The sequence below is a fragment of the Oncorhynchus clarkii genome, chromosome 15, assembly GCF_045791955.1.
Source record: "Oncorhynchus clarkii lewisi isolate Uvic-CL-2024 chromosome 15, UVic_Ocla_1.0, whole genome shotgun sequence".
Classification (NCBI taxonomy): domain Eukaryota; kingdom Metazoa; phylum Chordata; class Actinopteri; order Salmoniformes; family Salmonidae; genus Oncorhynchus; species Oncorhynchus clarkii.
The window spans coordinates 33897117-33914913 of record NC_092161.1 but is presented as its reverse complement, the minus strand read 5'-3'; the positions used below and the strand labels follow the sequence as shown (position 1 = coordinate 33914913).

The following is a 17797-nucleotide window of genomic DNA, read 5'->3' as shown; positions in this document are numbered from 1 at the left end:
TATAGGCTTTTTTTGTTTGTTATTGGTTTAGCACCCCCCCCCCCCCCCCAAAATGGCACCTCATGACAGCATGAAGATTTAGACTGTTAATGTACATTTAGGTTCCTTTAGGAACACATTTTGCAACATCAGATTTTCTATTATGAGCATTTATCACAACCCCTTCTCGAACCGAAGGCGGATAACCTGATGCCATGAATCAAATGAACAATAATATCATTTGGAGTGAGATGCCTTGCTTACCGCTTGTTAAATTAATGTAAACACCCCACTAGGGACTGCATGGAGTACAATCAATATTGTCTTTGATTGTGCTTGCAAGTCACTGCCAAATTCAGAAGAGGGACAAAATTAGATGTGACACCACCTCTTTGTGAGATGAGGGCTAAGGTGAGCAGCCAAGGCTTTGAGAATAATGATTATCAAGCATTGCAGTTGTAAAAAAAGGGAGGATTTATCAAGCATGTCAGGATGAGCATTCAAGGCTTTGAGCAGAATTATTATCAAGCATTGCAATTGTAAAACAGGGAGGATTTCTCAAGCATGTCAGTTGAGATATTACATAGAGAATGCCATGTTGTGTATAGCCCGTTGGTCTCTCTAATGGAAGATTACTACCATCTAATGATGAGAGAGAGAGAGAGAGATCTATACATAGAACATAGGTGTAGTTTTTCAGGTCTTTCCCAGTAGGGAACCTGGATAGACGTTAGACCCATAAAGTGTCTCAGACTAGGATCAGTAGAATAGAATTACTACATTCCTTCCAGAAGGAACTTCAGTTATGAAAATAAATCCTAGATCGTATTCACTCCTTTTATACGCAATGCATATGAGTTTAAACTTTGTCCTGAGGTAGTGCTCCCCCCCTATTCATCTGGCTTCATCTCTGATTGTCTGTCTGTTTATTTGTTGTTGTGTGGCGTTCTCTGAGGAGCGTTTTGGAAAGTGGCCCATGGTGGCAGGAGATGAGCCAGCCTATGCAGCACAGCGCAGTGGAGCCCAGAGAGAGAGAGAGAGAGAGAGACAACTGTGAGACAACTGAGGCCATGGGTGTGTGTCTGGTGACATCCAGGCATGGATGGAAGGTAAAAAGGACAAGTCAGTGTGACTGAGGGCCATCAGGGGAGAGGATGTTGAAGGACTGAAGCTTGACAAGGACCTTAGTCTGAGTCCCAAATGGGACCCTGTTTTCTTTATAGTGCACTACTTTCACCGGAGCCTATAGGGCTCAGGTCAAATGTAGTGCACTATTCAAGGAATAGGGTGTCATTTGAGATGAAGCCTCTGTTTTGGTGTTGGCCATTCTCAAGAAAGAGTGTTGGGGGATTGAAGCTTGACAAGGACCAGACTTATGCCGCAATTCCTCTAGAGGAATTGGAACCAGCACGGACTTGCCTGGTAGGTTCTTGCTTGTTTTCCAGGAGTACTGCTAGTGAAAATTTTAAGACAGAGACCGATGACGCAATTCGACAGCAACATTGTTGTGATCCTCGGTGACGGCCATTTTTAAATATTGAGGGAGACACGCTGGTGGAGTTTTATGCCATCCTTTTCATTTTTGTGCCTTCATTTTTGTTTGTGGGCAGCAATGGAGACTGAACGAGAGGGGACAGCTGAAAAATAGACAGAGAAATACATAACATAAGTTATCATCATTTGAGGAGGATCTCTTCAGCCAGTTTAAAGACAAGCGTATGTGTCAAAAGAAACACTCAAGAGAGGTATGCGTATCTGTTTAGCTAGATGTTGTGTGCCATGACTTTACTTTAATTAATCTGATGACTGTTATTTATTTAATCCACTAACTAGGTTTAATTGTTACCTGGTTAATTTAATCATGTAACAATTAACTCATTAGGAATTTGGGGCACCATGTAAGAGGTTGTTTAAAGAGTTATCATCTCCCGAATTAAACTCTATAATGTATATATCTAATACATCGATAAACAATCATCTTATTAATCATTACCTCTTAACATATCATCCTTCTGAACAGTTGTAACCTCATGCATCTGTAAAAAACCCAGCCTTACTCATGATTCAGTACTACACAAATTGGTTTAATTATGTATTTACTAGTTAACTAAATGAGAAAACAGGATAACATACACACTTAATACATGAGACAAAGTTCCCTAGCGGACTGACACAATATGGTGGCTTTTTACACAACGAGAGGGAGAGAGAGAGAGAGAAAAAGACACTTATCATCGATACATTTCAGAACTATTCTCACAGTAATCATATAGTTTGCACACAAACCGCAGCTGATTTGGAATAAGAAATCATATATGTATTTACGTGTGAATGCTGTTTATCTCTGTCGGAACCAGCCCTCCTTGGGAAGGTTGTTGGCCTTTCAGCGGCAAGTTTGTATGGCTCTGATTGTCCAAAAGAGGTCTCTCCTTTCCAGTCTTCTACTGTTGTTCACTCTGGAAGATAGCTAGCCAGCCGTGTCGATCACCCGTTGGCGATGAGTGTAGTTGGATAGTCTGACTTAGATTCGCTTTTCTAGATATTTTACTCAGCTGTACCAGTGATTGTTTTCCCCCTCATGTTGGTATTCAGGATTCGAACCACGGTGGACATGAGCTGCAGCTTGCTGTCTTTCTGTTCTAAAGGAAGGTGAGTTTATTTCTTAAGGTTCAAAGTTCCAACCATTTCAAACGTTTAGCTCCCACCTCACGTTTCCTGGTCTCATGTTAATGTCTGTTACCAAGCCTTTTATGCACTATGCCTAAAAAGGATGGTTCCATCAGGCTGACACACTCTCTGACCTCACTCAAGGGCATGGCTACTTGTATGATAGCAAGTTATCTCTTATGACTCCTAAAATCACGTTAATATCTTAACAAAAATACTTGTATAATTTTTCATATGATATGCACAACGTATTGGATGGAAACTTGACAGACAAAGGGGATATACTTTTTAAGTTACAGTATTTCATCCATACCATCATAAAATAAAACCAATATTACATTACTTTTCTTATGTTCTTATGTTAGGAATATTGTTCACATTTGAACGTGTTTGAGTTTTGGCGGGAAAAAGCATGCAAAGTACATTCCTTGGTGGATTTTACTGGAGGGGGAGAAATAGCCCCCCTTCTCCTATAATTTTATTATTTTGTATTTTTTTTAACCCCTTTTTCATCCCAATTTCATGGTATCCAATTGTTTAGTAGCTACTATCTTGTCTCATTGCTACAACTCCCGTACGGGATCGGGAGAGACAAAGGTTGAAAGTCACACGTCCTCCGATACACAACCCAACCAAGCCACACTGCCACCTAGAAGCCAGGCAACCTTGGTTAGCGCGCACTGTGCCTGGCCCGCCACAGGAGTCACTGGGATTTCCTTACCGGCCAAACCCTCCCTAACCTGGATGACGCTAGGCCAATTGTGCGTCGCCCCACGGACCTCCTGGTCGCGGCCGGTTGTGGCCGGTTGCGACAGAGCCTGGGCGCGCACCCAGAATCTCTGGTGGCACAGCTGGCGCTGCAGTACAGCACCCTTAACCACTGCACCACCCGGGAGGCCTCTCCTATAATTTATAACAGGGTGTAAACAGTTCAACTGGCCCAGTTCCCTCCTCCCCTCTTCTGTGGGTGAGAAAAGGTCTTGCTATTGTCAACCATTGCCAAGCTGATTTGACCCATTGTGATCCTCACAGGACAGTCATGATATGTGTATTTGCCATTGTGAATTGTTCAAAAATTATTTGGAATGAGGACAGCTACTACAGTTGCTTGCAATAAGGTGCAAGATAAAGTTTATGTTGTCCTATCATCAGTAATAACGTCTCAGACGCCAACTGATCTGACATCATACTCTCTAAGTACCAACGCATATTTTCAGCTGGTTGGATTACCAAAATATTGTTCCTTTCCCCCACCTTTTGATGTTCCCAGACTCTTTAGGTTAACAAAGGGCTTTTCAAGAGTCAACTCTATAGAGTAGAGAGAGAGAAACGGGGGGTATTTATGGGGGTCATAAACCTCCCCCAACAGGCCAATGTCATGACAATGGTATGATTAGGCCAATGGGGCACACATCAACTCAACATAGCATAGGTGGAGAAAATATAGTTGATTGAGTTAATTATCGTCTGATTAGGTCATCTGACCTAATGTACCTTATTTTAATTGTTTAAAACTTCTTGCTCCTACTTGAGACGCAGATGTCTCAAGTAGACACCTGGAAATGCAAATGCGCTACGCTAAATGCTAAATGTACTCGTTAAAACTCAAACGTTCATTAAAATGCACATGCAGGGTATTGAATTAAAGCTACACTCGTTGTGAACCTAGCCAACAAGTCAGATTTTTAAAATGCTTTTCGGCGAAAGCATGAGAAGCTATTATCTGATAGCATGCAACACCCCAAAATGCCTGAATGCGACGTAAACAAAGATTTAGCGTAGCCGGCGCTACACAAAACGCAGAAATAAAATATAAAACATTCATTACCTTTGACGAGCTTCTTTCTTGGCACTCCTATATGCCCCATAAACATCACTATTGGGTCTTTTTTTCGTTTAAATCGGTCCATATATACCAAAAATAGCTTTCTATGGAAGCTGTGTAATTCAGAAAAAAACATTGTTTTAAAACGCAGCGTCATTTTTTAAAATTAAAAAAGTCGACGATAAACTTTCACAAAACACTTCGAAATACTTTTGTAATCCAACTTTAGGTATTAGTAAACGTTTATAATCTATCAAAATGATTACAGGGCGATGTGTATTCAATAGCTCCTTGTCTTCAAATCAATGGCTGAAAATGTGCACTTCACAACATCCTGGCGGAGACCGGAAGAAATTGAATCCAGTTAGTTGGATTTACCAACAAAAAACTCCCTGGAAAATGACGACAATGGCGACATCGTGTGGAATCTGTAGGAATTGCATGCAGGTCCATAATTAATTTTGTGCCCTTTTAACAACTCATGAAAGTGACGCATGGAAATTATTTTTAGCTTTCAGAGAGCAGTTTTTCTTGCGCTTTTCGATGAAACACACAATCTGTTATAGTCACAGCCGTGTTTTAGAAACTTCAGAGTGTTTTCTATCCACACATACTAATCATATGCATATACTATATTCCTGGCATGAGTAGCAGGACGCTGAAAAGTTGCGCGATTTTTAACAGAATGTTCGAAAAAGGAGGGGGTAGGATGAAGAGGTTATTAAGTAGGCTACATTAAATGAACAGTAATTGAAAGCCACAATCACAATGCTTTTGTTATAGTGCAAATTTAAGTAAAAAAATATGCATTTTACATAAGAACTTCAGCAAGTTTAATCTAGTGACATCTCTGCTGGTGTCTGACGTCCTTTTATGGCTTAGACAAACTGTCAAATACAGCTATGAAGCTGTTGTTAAACGAGGAGGTCTGGACCATCTCAGCCGCCCTGGCTGTCCTGTCTGCTGCACTGGCTGCTACCTCATCTTCACACAGCTAATTAAAATGCTGATCCAGCTGCTCACTCTGGGTCTCAAATGTCTCCATGTATGAGGCCTCGTCTCCTTCATGAAATTCATGTATTTGATCGCAGTGTGTTTTCTCTTCCCTGGGAATATTTATATATAGGCAGAAGTAATGACATGTACAGTTCAGGTGTGATAAGGCACAAACTCCAAAGCAAACCTGAGGGCAGCCAATAATAAAGATCTTGGTTCAGAGTATGATTAATTGAATCAGTGTGATTCCTAGATCCACACTGTCTCCTTGACTAATATTTATAAACAACCCTGCCATGACAAAAGCCCTCTGTGGACAAGATTGCCAACCCCTGTTGAAGACAGCTAAATTGTGTGATTTGGGCTAAACAACTGAACATGAACATCAATTGACATTGAACTGTTCACTAACTGAGAATGGAACCTTGGCACCTCGGGGTGCAGGGCTCAGGGGTTGCAGGAGCATTGATTGTGTTGATTGGTCCTGGTTGTCTGGGGGTGCAGTGCTCTGAGGTTGTGGCTTCACTATTCGAGCATTCAGCTTCCTCTGCTTCCATAGGTTCAGGAATGTCCTCTGAAAAGTATAAATATGTTTGTTTGTATAAAAATGTTTTTATAATTTAAAGTTGGATACTCTGGCTTAACTATTCATGAAAATCGCAAATGAAATGAAATAAATCAATTTGCTCTCAAGCTTAGCCTTTTGTTAACAACACTGTCATCTCAGATTTTCAAAATATGCTTTTGAACCATAGCTAAACAAGCATTTGTGTAACAGTATTGATAGCCTAGCAAAGGATTATCCCTGGCATTCAGCATGCAACATTTTCACAAAAACCAGAAAAGCATTCAAATAAAATAATTTACCTTTGAAGAACTTCAGATGTTTTCAATGAGGAGAATCTCAGTTAGATAGCAAATGTTCAGTTTTTACAAAAATATTATTTGTGTTGACAAATCGCTCCGTTTTCTTCATCACGTTTGGGTAGGAATTATTTATTTTTTTAAATAAAAAAAGAAGTCATTAAAACGCGAACTTTTTTCCAAATTAACTCCATAATATCGACAGAAACATGGCAAACGATGTTTAGAATCATTCCTCGAGGTGTTTTTCACATATCTATGATGATAAATCCTTCATGGCAGTTGACTTTCTCTTCTGAAGAAACGGAACGCGCATGGACCTAGAGATTACGCAATAATTTCGACACAGGACACCGGGCGGACACCAGGTAAATGTAGTCTCTTATGGTCAATCTTCCAATGATATGCCTACAAATACGTCACAATGCTGCAGACACCTTGGAGAAACGACAGAAAAGGCAAGCTCATTCCTGGCGCATTCACAGCCATATAAGGAGACATTGGAACACAGCGCGTTCAGAATCTGGGGCATTTCCTGTATGAAACTTCATCTTGGTTTCGCCTGTAGCATTAGTTCTGGGGCACTCACAGATAATATCTTTGCAGTTTTGGAAACGTCAGAGTTTTTTCTTTCCAAAGCTGTCAATTACATGCATAGTCGAGCATCTTTTCGTGACAAAATATCTTGTTTAAAACGGGAACGTTTTTTATCCAAAAATTAAAAGAGCGCCCCCTATGTCGAAGAAGTTAAGTCAAACACATAGCTAAGTCCACAGCGGTGGCCTTCTATATGACGAGTTGTCGACCCTGGTTCACACGCTACAGCTAGCTATGCTGAAAACATTGGTAACCAGCTAGATTGTAATTTGGCTAAAAATAATGTATTACTGTGCTGATCATCATCATGGCTTCAAATATTGCTGTCTGATACATTTTTGTTGTTGTGGTCTTTCATCTTTTTTATATTGTTCAAAATATTTTTATGTTCTTCAAAAAAATGTATTCTTTCCCTGCATTGTTTTACTGACCGATGGATTCCCATCTCGCCAACATTTGATCAAAAGCTCTTGGACATCTCCAACTGACCAATTTGGTGCCTCCTTGATTAGTTTTTAGCTTTAGAGTTATTCTTCAGTGTAGCTCTACCATGATATCTGTGGCTGTACCTTTCTTAGTCAGATTTACCTTCTCTTCTAAAAATGATTCTAGTGACTCCAGCATCAGTATTAACAACATATGTGACACTGTGACATCATTGAAGGAGACCAATCATTGAGTACAGCCATTTGTAAACCCACCAACCAGCCTACTTGGTTCGAGCTCAGTACCAGATATCAAACAAGGTTGATTATCCCGCTTGGTTCCAGGAATTAAAAGGGCCATGGGCAAATGGAAATGAAACCGGATCTGTGATATTCACGGCCTGGCACGACCCTGCAGTGGAAAAGCTCAATTAGTGTTACATAGCAATTCTCACTGGAGTGATGAGAATTAATATTGGCTCTATGTAAATAGAGGGTGTGATGTGATGGATAGGCTGCATTTGACAGTTGACCGTTGTAGTGGGGAGAAAACATTGTCACTAAATAAAGGTGTCTGTCTCAGATGGTTTATACTGTGAAAGAGTTAACTGTCTCTTGGGCTGTGTCCCACATGACACCCTATTCCCTATATAGTAACCTAATTTTGACTAGAGCCCTACGGGAACTGGTTTAAAGTAGTACATTAATAGGGTGCCATTAGGGACAGAACCTGTCTGTCACGAATCCCGCCGAAGATGGTGCCTCTTCCTGTTCGGGCGGCGCTCGGCGGTTGTCGTCGCCGGCCTGTTAGCTGCCATCGATTCCCTTTCCTTTTGTTTCTGTTAGTTGGGTCTAATTGGTTACACCTGTTTTGAGTTTAGTTTTGTTTGTAGGCTATGTAAGGGCACTAGGCCCGCTGGGTAGTGTGCGGGCTTGTTCTCTGTTTATTGGTGTTGGTTGACTAGTGTGATCTCTATTTTTATTTGGACGGGTTGTTTCGTGCGCCCTTGTGTTTTGCATGTCCGTTTTTCCGCTGTCATTGGAATAAAAGATCCACGTACGGAATTACCTGCTCTCTGCGCTTGACTCCTCCACCCACAATTCATAGACGTCATAAATAACACTGTCTCTGGTAATGAAGGAGTAATTCAGGCAGCCCAGACCAGGGTAATGAAAATGACCATCCTCCCTGGTAATGCATATGGTCTAATTTAGTAGCCATGATTCTTGTTCTGTCCAAAGTGCTTGGTATTTACTATCTGTGTTATTATTGTCCCAAAGCCAGACTGCAGTAATGGAATATTAAACCAATGAAACATGAGCACTCGGTCACAGAGAGAGAGCCCTCTCATCGGCAGATTTTGTTCAGTACATCACAAGGTCTGGCTGAAAACAGATACTCTGCTCTTCTCTCTGTTTGTTCCCCAGCAAAACATTTTTTGAATAGAAATGTAAAGGACTTAAGGATTGACCCCCCCCTTCCCCTCCTTCCATCCATCCTTCACTCCCAACCTCCTTCGCCCACCTTAACCCAACAGTCCTTCATCTCTCCATGAAAAAAATATGGGAAAAGCGAGAGCCACAGGAGAGATATAATTAAAAAAAATGTTATTAGTCAAATGCGCCTGTTAGCAATTTATGTCCTTCTTCAATAACACAAACTCCAAAGCAAGAATAATTGGTTAATTTGAGAGGGACAAATCATAATGTTATGATGGGACGTAGATGTTCAATCTCCCCTGTCCTCAGCTTTTCTCCACTGAACAAAGGAACAGGATGCCATTTATAACCCCCCCACCCTAGCATGGGATTGACCAATCAGAAGTCCTTGCAGTTTGACTGGTTAATGGACAAATAACAAGTATCCTGCTCCCGACTCGATGTACAGCACATAGCACACATAGCTCTGAGTTCAGGAGTGACATTCCACATATTCTAAACAGATGTTGAGCTGAAACCCAACTCCTATTTACATTGACAATTCCCTATTGACCATTAGTACAATATTTAGTTTAGTACTCTTGTCCTCTCATCCTCTGCGTTGTGTATTTATCTTCAAAATATTCTTATACGCCGAATACAAGAACTGTAGACCTTACAGTGAAATGCTTACTTGCTAGCCACTTTAAACAAGGCAGTTTAAAAAATACGAATAAGAAATAAAAGGAACAAGTAAATAAAGAGCAGCAGTAAAATAACAATACCGAGACTATATACAGGGGGTACAGAGTCAATGTGCGCGGGCACTGGTTAGTCGAGGTAATATGTACATGTAGGTAGAGTTTTTAAAGTAAATATGCATAGATAACAACAGAGAGTAGCAGCTGTGTAAAAGAACGGTGGGGGGGGGGGGGGGGGGCAATGCAAATAGTATTGGTAGCCATTTGATTAGATGTTCAGGAGTCTTATGGCTTGGGGTAGAAGCTGTTTAGAAGCCTCTTGGACCTAGACTTGGCACTCCGGTGACGCTCCATGACTAGGGTGGCTGGAGTGTTTGACCATTTTTAGGGCCTTCCTCTGACACCGCCTGGTATAGAGGTCCTGGATGGCAGGATGCTTGTACTGGGCCATACACACTACCCTCTATAGTGCCTTGAGGTCAGAGGCCTAGCAGTTGCCATACCAGGCAGTGACGCAACCATGCTCTCGATGGTGCAGCTGTAGAACCTTTTGAGGATCTGAGGATCCATGCCAAATTTATGATGTTAGTCTAAGTCCTTTAAATCAAGTAGGATGCATTTCCGGGGGAACATTACAATAAGTGTGTAAGCCCCAGAGTGACTATGTGGCTAACTGCATCACAAAACAGCAATATTCCATACCGTTTACATAAACTGTGTCCCAAATGACTCCCTATTCCATTTTAACCAGGGCCCATAGGGTAGTGGCTACGAGTAATGAGTAATTAGTGCTTTTTGAGGCTGTTTCGGTTCGATTCTTAAAAAAGAATTACTGTTTCCAATTTGATTAGACATTAAATGCACTATGCATAATATGGGTTGAACGCTGTAACAGAATAAAACAATTAACAAAAGTTCCATGATGGTAGAGACTACCCATTGCTGCTTATCACTTATTAACCATCTACTATATATCTACCATATACTATACACGTTATTTTACTTTAATAAATCTTCGTTTTTTTTCTACTTTAGTATTTCATTCCAAGTCATAATCTCATCTCTATAGACCTGCTGCCTATGCTGTCTGACAAAATCACTATTTTAGTAGTAGTATTTAGTAATGTAAATAAGGCTATCACTGCTGAATACAAACTATTAATAACTTAGATAATGAATGTTCAGGTAGCAATACCTCACAAAGCAACTGCTTTCGATCCCTCTTGATTGCCTGTTCTCTCTTCTCTACGTCTGCTGTCTGCCCCAGACAGACCGGACAAGTAGGAGGGAGTGCAATGGATTATGGTCATTGTAGTTAATCACCATGTTTCTGTGCTAAACTATGTTGAATATTGGCCTGTTGGAAACTACCTATCCACATGAGACCATAGGTCTACTGAATTTTTTATCATGGATTCAATTGAGATGTGTCACTGGCCTACACACAATACCCCATAATACAATTTATATTGCAATTTTGACAGATAATAACAAATTTAAAGCTGAAACAATAACCTAAAATACAAGGCCAAATATACACTGGAGTTGCTTACCAAGACAACATTGAAAGTTACTGAGGGGCCTAGTTACTATTCTGACTTAAATCAGCTTGAACATCTATGGCAAGACATGAAAATGTCTGTCAAACAATGATCATCAACCAACTTGACAGAGCTGAATATTTTTTGAAAATATTGTACAATCCAGGTGTGTAAAGCTCTTACAGACTTAGCCAGAAAGACGCACATCTGTAGCCAAAGTTGATTCTAATATGTATTGACTCAGAGGTGTGAAACCCCCCTGTCCATATCCTCTGTCCTACCCTCTCCTCTCACTTTCCTCAGTGGTTAGAAGGGGTTGAGAGGGTGGTGCTGTGGGATTATTTAAGAAACTCTTTAAGAGTTGGGTTTCAGGTGTTTTTGGAAGATGGGCAGGGACTATGCTCTCCTAGCTTCAGGGGGAAACTGGTTCCACCAGTGGGGTGCCAGGACAGAGAAGAGCTTGGACTGGGTTGAGAGGGAGCTGCCATTCCGTAGGGGTGGGAGGGCCAAGAGAACAGAGGTGGCAGAATGGGATGCTTGGGTTGGGGTGTAAGGTTTGAGGATAGCCTGGAGATAGGGAGGGGCAGTTCCTCTTGCTGCTCCATAGGCAAGTACCATCGTCTTGTAGTAGAATCGAGCTTCGACTGGAAGCCAGTGAAATGTGCGGCGGAGTAGGGTGTCATTGAAGAACTGGGGAAAGGTGAAGACCATGTGGGCTGCAGTGTTGTGGATGAGTTGCAAGGGTTTGATGACCTAAGTGGGAAGCTCAGCCAACAGCGAGTTGCAGTAGCCCAGACGGGAGATGACAAGTATCTGGATTAGGACCTGCGCCCTTTTCCTGTGTGAGGTAGGGTCACACTCTATGGATGTTGTAGAGCATGAACCTGCAGGAGCAATTCACTGCTTTGAATGACAGGCTGTTGTCCAGGGTCACGTCAAGGTCATTTGCACTCTGGGAGGGGGACACTGTGGAGCTGTCAACCGTGAAGGAGAGGTCTTGGAGCAGACAGGCTTTCCCCGACAGGAAGATCAGCTCAGTCTTGTCGAGGTTGAGCTTGAGGTGGTGGGCCTACATTCAAGCTGACATATTTGCTAGGCACGCAGAGATACATGTCGCCACCTGGGTGTCAGAGGGACGGAAGGAGACATTTTGTTGAGTGTCATCTGCATAGCAATGATAGGAGAGACCATGCTGAAGAGACCATGATGGAGCCGAGTGACTTGGTGTATAGAGAGAAGAGGAAAAGAACCGAGCCCTGGGGGAACCCAGTAGTAAGAGTACATGATGCAGACACAGATCCTCTCCATGTCACCTGGTGGGAGCGGCCTGCCAGGTAGGATGCAAACCAAGAGTGTGCAGAGCCTGAGACGCTCAGCCCTGAGAGGGTGGAGAGAAGGATATGATGGTTCACAGTGTCGAAGGCAGCGGATAGATGTAGGAGAATGAGAACAGAGGAGAGAGAGTCAGTTTTGGCAGTCAGGAGAGCCTCCGTGACACAAAGAAGATCAGTCTCGGTTAACTGACCCATCTTGAAGTTTGACTGGTTAGGGTCAAGAAGATCGTTCTGAAAGAGATAGCGAGAGAGTTGGTCAGAGACCACAATCAAGTGTTCTGGAAAGAAAAGAAAGAAGGGATAGTGGTATGTAATGTTTTACCTCAGAGAGGAGTCGAGTGTTGGTTCCTTGAGGAAGGGAGCAACTTGGGCTATTTTGAAAACAAAATTCAGCCAGTGGTTAGGGATGAGTTGATGAGGAAAGTGAGGAATGGTGATGGGTCGAGTGGGCAGGTTGTTGGGTAGCCGGACCTCACTAGTCACAGGATTTCATCTGGAGAGAGAGGGGAGAAAAAGGTCAAGGCATAGGGTTGTTCTGTGTGAGTGGGACCAGTGGACTCAATTGCCTGAGTGAATGAGGAGTGGATGTCGTCGACCTTCTTTTCAAAGTGGTTGAAAACTCGTCCGCAGAGAGGCAGGAGGGAGGGGGAGGGGTGGAGAATTAAGGAGGGAGGAGAAGTTGGAAAATAGTTTCCTAGGGTTATAGCCAGAGGATTGAAATGCAGAGTCATAAAAAGTGGCTTTAGCAGCGGATAGTAAGAGAAGGTAGAGAGGACAGAGTGAAAAGATGATAGGTCCTCTGGAAGTTTAGTTTTCATTCATTTTCGTTCAGCTGCCCTCAGCCCTGTTCTGTAAGCTATCAATGAGTCACTCAACCACAGAGCAGGAGGGGAGGACCAAGTCGTCTAGGAGGAAAGGGGACAGTGCGAGTCATAGGATGCAGAAAGTGACAAGAGTAGGGTCGAAGAGGCAGAATCAGGAGACAGGAGGGAAAATTATTGAGCAGAAGTGAGAGATGATAGCATTGAAGAGGAGAGAGTAGTGGGATCGAGAGAGTGAAGATTGTGACGGTGCATGACCATCTGGGTAGGGTTGAGTGGCTACTGTTGGAAGAAAGGGAGACAGAAAAGGAAACAAAGTAATGATCAAAGACCTGGAATGGGGTTACAGTGAGATTAGTAGTAAAGATGAGGTAAAACGTATTGCCTGCCTGATGAGTTGCAGGTGATTGGGAAAGGGTGAGGTCAAAAGAGGCAAGGAGGGGAAAGAGAGAGTTGGAAGGAAATGTATCGAAGGCAGACGTCGGGAGGTTGATGTCACTAAGTACAAGGAGCAGAGAGTTATCATCAGGAAATTAGCTTTACAAGGTGTCAAGCTCATTGAGGAACTCTCTAAGGGCACCTTGTGGATAATAGATGACAACAATGTTAAGCTTGAGCTACAGTGACAGCATGGAATTCAAAATGAAGAGATTGACAGGTGAGTGAGGGAGAAAATAGAACATCTAAATTTAGGAGAAATGAGTAGCGTGTGCCACCACCGCAATGACCAGATGCTCTCGGGCTATGAGAGAAAATGTAGTCGGATGAAGAGAGAGCAGCTGGAGTAGCAGGGTTCTCTGGGGTGATCCATGTCTCTGTCAAGGCCAAAAGTCAATGTACTAAAGGGCAGCATAGGGTGAGATGAACGTTGCGATCTTGATACAGATTGGCAGTTCCAAACGCTGCCAGAGACCAGACCAGGAATTCCACATGGGTGTTGTGCGCCTTGTACACTAAATTAGAAGGGTTGCAGCCAAGGGGTGGGGAGAATCTGTAAAGCCTACAGGGAGAGGAGCGAACAGGAATTTAAAACACACACATAGTTGCCAAAGCTACGAAAGAGCATAATGAGAATCTGAAAATAACTAAGATACTCAAGTGAAAGAGTGTGGAGCCTTTCCTCTCCTCGAATAACTCGGCAGAACCATCTTTGTTTCAGCGATGGTCTTAGTTTTACTACGAGACCACCGCTGACACAACTGCCTCTTACAGCTGCAGCTGAGAAAACAGGGAAGATTGGAGTACTGAGACTAATTGCCTTTGCAGAGGCGAAGCGCATACCTCCTGGTACTAATTGCTGGTACTAATTGCTGGTTGCCTAAAATACAACCTCTGATTACCAAAACAACAACAGTCACAAATTGCCCTGCCCCTTAATCCTGGTTGATGTGTCAACAATCATCTGCAAGTTATGAGCAGTCAGCAGTTCACACACTAAGTAGGCTACTGTGAAGACAGCCAGCACCTTAAAGTAGATCACTCCTCGAGATATCAGGAGTCCTGTAGCTATAGAATGAAGCACAGAATAAAGACCAATCTGCTCTCCCTCTCCTCATACATCATATTAACAGTCCTGTGAAGACTGACATAAAACTATACTGGGGGCTTCTTCAGACAGAGTTGTGAGTCTAAAGTAAAGCCCTAATTAACCCTCCTCTAACAGGCATACGTTCCTCCACCCACCCACCCACCCACCCACACACACACACACACACACACACACACAGTCCTCGACACCCGTCCTCCAAGATAAGAGGACACTGCGGGGGAACGTGAGGGAAGACGGGGAGAAGTGGACTCTGTTTAATCAGTGATCGAGAGAGAAAGTGAGAAGAGAGAGACAGAGAGCGAGAGAGAGTGAGTGTGTGCTTGGGTCGAGACATTTCTTAACATTTAAAGGGTTTTCTGTAATTCATAAAATTCTACTTGAATCCATAATGGAGCTGTGCTGCAGCTAGCAACGGTTTGGAAATATCAGGTTGCATACCTTTCAGATGGTGTACCCCAATTCCACCTTGCAAAGTTTGCATTTCCTTTTCATTTAAGTTATTAAAGTATTGCCATATATCATATTGCTGTCGCTTGCATTTTTCTTCCATTTTTTAAACTGTTAACGACGATGTCATAGTGGTGGAGAGTCGAATCCAAAATAATTTATTCCTTCACTCCTTGCACGTAAACTCCCAATGTCGACTCTCATTTCTCTGTGTCAAAATTCGATTCCGCTAGGAATTGACTCCTAAGATTCAGTATTTTGGAATAGAGGAGACTACTTTTGAGAACACAAACACTTGCATCTTTCATAGCGAGCTAGCAAGGGATGGAGAGAAAGGGGAGGGGCACAGTGTAGGCAGGTCGGCCACCAGGCAGACAGTCAGAACCGTGCACTAGGCCTATCTATCAGCAATAAAAAGCTTTAACCCGAAATGTAATTCTTCATGTCGCAATTTCTTGGCATGCAATGTTTCACAATATCATTAATGAATAGGCGAGGATATTGAGATGAGTGAGATGCAACACTTCACTCTCACTCTGCCACATACAGTATCTGCTTATGTGCATGGGTTTGTATCACACTGTTCACAGAATGGTAGCCAGGGCACCAAAACAGTAGAGAAGTTGAGCCTCGAACTTCCAACACGTTTAGTTGTTGTGGAAATTTACCCACTCTGCAATTTTTTTTCTGCAGCTAAAGAAAACAAAATAATTATAATTATGTTTTTCTTAACATTAAGATCACAATTTTACACTCCTAGAGAGACAGAAAGAGAGCAAATAACATGAATCTGTGGGTGAGAATGAGCTGAGTGTCAACCAGTATGATTAACTTCTTAAAGTGTAATTGCACTGGGAATCAGGGTATTGTCAGAAGGGAGATGAGCGGGATATAACAGAGATAGGAGACGGATATGCAACAGAGGAGGGGAGGGGAATGGAAAACAATAGTGAATGGATATACGTTGAGGAAATGAGGGGAGATGGAAAAGAGCATTGGATGGACACAACAGGCTGGTTGGTATACAGTGCCTTGCGAAAGTATTCGGCCCCCTTGAACTTTGCGACCTTTTGCCACATTTCAGACTTCAAACATAAAGATATAAAACTGTATTTTTTTGTGAAGAATCAACAACAAGTGGGACACAATCATGAAGTGGAACGACATTTATTGGATATTTCAAACTTTTTTAACAAATCAAAAACTGAAAAATTGGGCGTGCAAAATTATTCAGCCCCTTTACTTTCAGTGCAGCAAACTCTCTCCAGAAGTTCAGTGAGGATCTCTGAATGATCCAATGTTGACCTAAATGACTAATGATGATAAATACAATCCACCTGTGTGTAATCAAGTCTCCGTATAAATGCACCTGCACTGTGATAGTCTCAGAGGTCCGTTAAAAGCGCAGAGAGCATCATGAAGAACAAGGAACACACCAGGCAGGTCCGAGATACTGTTGTGAAGAAGTTTAAAGCCGGATTTGGATACAAAAAGATTTCCCAAGCTTTAAACATCCCAAGGAGCACTGTGCAAGCGATAATATTGAAATGGAAGGAGTATCAGACCACTGCAAATCTACCAAGACCTGGCCGTCCCTCTAAACTTTCAGCTCATACAAGGAGAAGACTGATCAGAGATGCAGCCAAGAGGCCCATGATCACTCTGGATGAACTGCAGAGATCTACAGCTGAGCTGGGAGACTCTGTCCATAGGACAACAATCAGTCGTATATTTCACAAATCTGGCCTTTATGGAAGAGTGGCAAGAAGAAAGCCATTTCTTAAAGATATCCATAAAAAGTGTCGTTTAAAGTTTGCCACAAGCCACCTGGGAGACACACCAAACATGTGGAAGAAGGTGCTCTGGTCAGATGAAACCAAAATGGAACTTTTTGGCAACAATGCAAAACGTTATGTTTGGCATAAAAGCAACACAGCTCATCACCCTGAACACACCATCCCCACTGTCAAACATGGTGGTGGCAGCATCATGGTTTGGGCCTGCTTTTCTTCAGCAGGGACAGGGAAGATGGTTAAAATTGATGGGAAGATGGATGGAGCCAAATACAGGACCATTCTGGAAGAAAACCTGATGGAGTCTGCAAAAGACCTGAGACTGAGTCAAGGTGCTGAGGACATGAGTGGATGAGAAATATCCTCCAACTTCTCCAACTTCTTTTCCTACCAAAAGGGGGGGTTGGGGGGGGTGTGAACATAACATGGTCCTCTCACACCAGCATAGTTCGAAGAAGGCACGGCAGTGCCTCTTCTCCCTCAGGAGGCTGAAATTATTTGACATGGCCCCTTATGGCATTTTTCCATTGCAGGGCCATGCCGTGCTGTGAATATCATGGTTCCTTTTTCATTTGCTCTTGCCCATGGCCCGCTTTATTCCTCGAACCAAGCTGGATATACAGCCTAGTTGGATATCTGGTACTGACCTCAAACCAAGTAGGCCAGTGGGTAGGGTTACAAATGGCTGAACTCAATGATTAGTCTCACACAATGATGTCACAGTGGAAGGAGAGAATTGGTCAGTTGGAGATGTCCAAGTGCTTTTGAGCATCTGGACAAACACCAGCATCCAGAGGCAACTGGATTCTTCCACTAAGAATGAAAAGGTCTTCTAAAAA

General features: G+C 42.6%; 2 pseudogenes; both read right to left on the bottom strand.

Annotated features, from left to right (window-relative positions):
• Positions 1–11368: 11368 nt before the first annotated feature.
• On the bottom strand, positions 11369–12543 carry LOC139366841 (uncharacterized; annotated as a pseudogene).
• A 280-nt stretch (positions 12544–12823) lies between these two features.
• Positions 12824–17463, bottom strand: LOC139366840 (uncharacterized; annotated as a pseudogene).
• Positions 17464–17797: the final 334 nt, after the last annotated feature.